This window comes from Arachis ipaensis, chromosome B10 (genome assembly GCF_059453495.1).
Source record: "Arachis ipaensis isolate K30076 ecotype BB chromosome B10, ASM5945349v1, whole genome shotgun sequence".
NCBI classification, from domain to species: Eukaryota; Viridiplantae; Streptophyta; class Magnoliopsida; order Fabales; family Fabaceae; genus Arachis; species Arachis ipaensis.
Window position 1 is genome coordinate 92,834,917 of NC_142435.1, and position 1,815 is coordinate 92,836,731.

At 30.6% G+C, this 1,815-nt stretch overlaps 1 non-coding gene across 1 annotated transcript; it reads left to right on the forward strand.

Moving 5' to 3' along the window:
• Positions 1 to 314: 314 nt before the first annotated feature.
• LOC148580892 (small nucleolar RNA R71) lies at positions 315 to 418 on the forward strand. The gene has a single exon (XR_015896893.1). It is a non-coding gene; the product is annotated as a small nucleolar RNA R71 (small nucleolar RNA).
• The last annotated feature ends 1,397 nt before the right edge of the window (positions 419 to 1,815 follow it).

Here is a 1,815-nt window from a genome sequence, read left to right on the forward strand (position 1 = left end):
TGGATGCAGCTTGCAATCTATTCAGACTTTGAGAAATCATATTGACTTGCTGAGTCAATATTTTATTCTGAGCCAATATGGCATTCAAAGTATCAATTTCAAGAACTCCATTCCTCTGAGGCGTCCCATCACTCACAGGATTCCTTTCAGAAGTGTACATGAACTGGTTATTTGCAACCATGTCAATGAGTTCCTGAGCTTCTGCAGGCGTTTTCTTTAGGTGAATAGATCCACCTGCAGAGTGGTCCAATGACATCTTTGATAATTCAGACAGACCATCATAGAATATATCCAGGATGGTCCATTCTGATAGCATGTCAGAAGGACACTTTTTGGTCAGTTTCTTATATCTCTTCCAAGCTTCATAGAGGGATTCACCTTCTTTCTGTTTGAAGGTTTGAACATCCACTCTAAGCTTGCTAAGCTTTTGAGGAGGAAAGAACATGGCTAAGAAAGCCGTGACCAGCTTATCCCAAGAGTTCAGGCTATCTTTAGGTTGAGAGTCCAACCATATTCTAGCTCTGTCTCTTACAGCAAACGAGAAAAGCATAAGCCTGTAGACTTCGAGATCAACCCCATTGGTCTTGACAGTATCACAGATCTGCAAAAATTCAGTTAAGAACTGAAAAGGATCTTCTGATGGAAGTCCATGAAACTTGCAGTTTTGTTACATCAGAGAAACTAATTGAGGCTTTAGCTCAAAATTTTTTGCTCCAATGGCAGGGATTGAGATGCTTCTTCCATGTAAATTGAAATTTGGTGCAGTAAAGTCACCAAGCATCTTCCTTGCATTGTTATTATTTTCGGCCATGTGTCCTTTTTTTTCGAAAATTTCTGTCAGATTTTCTCCAGAGAGTTATGCTTTAGGTTCCCTTAACTTCCTCTTCAGACTCCTTTCAGGTTCAGGATCAGCTTCAACAAAAATGTTCTTATCCTTGTTCCTGCTCATATGAAAAAAAAGAGAACATAAAAGAAAATATAGAATTCTCTATGTCACAGTATAGAGACTCCTTATATAAGTATAAGAAGAGAAGAATAGAAGAAGGGAAAGATAAAAATTTGAACACAGATGAGAAGTGTGGGTTCGAATTTTTGAGTAGAAGAGAAGTGTTAGTAGATAAATAAATAAATAGAAGGGGGTGAGAGAGAGAAGAATTCGAAAATTAAATAAATAAAATAAGAATATTTTTGTTTTTGTTTTTAATTTAAAATTAAAGTTAAAATTTGAAAATATAAAAAGGAATAAGATTAAGATTAAAATTTAAAATAATTAGTTAATGAAAAGAAATTTTGAAAAAGAGGTTAGTAATTTTCAAAAATTAGAGAGAAAAAATTAGTTAGGTAGCTTTGAAAAAGATAAGAATCAAACAAAAAGATAAGATTAATTGAAAAAGATTTGAAAATCAATTTTGAAAAGATAAGAAGTTAGAAAAGATTTTGAAATTGATTTTGAAGAAGATGTGATTGAAATTTATTTTGAAAAAGATTTGAAAAAGAAATTTAAAAAGATTTGATTTTGAAAATTAAAGTTGATTACTTGAGTAACAAGAAACAAAAAGATATGATTTTAAAATTTAAAGATTGAACCTTTCTTACTAGGCAAGTAACAAACTTAAAATTTTTGAATCAATCACATTAATTGTTAGCATTAATTTTGAAAATATGAAATAGAAATAAGAAAAAGATTTTGAAAATAAATTTTGAAAATTTCGAAATTATGAAAGAAAAAATGAAAAAGATTTGAAAAAGATAGAATTTTTAAATTGAAAATTTGATTTGACTCATAAGAGACAACTAGATTTTAAATATTTTTGA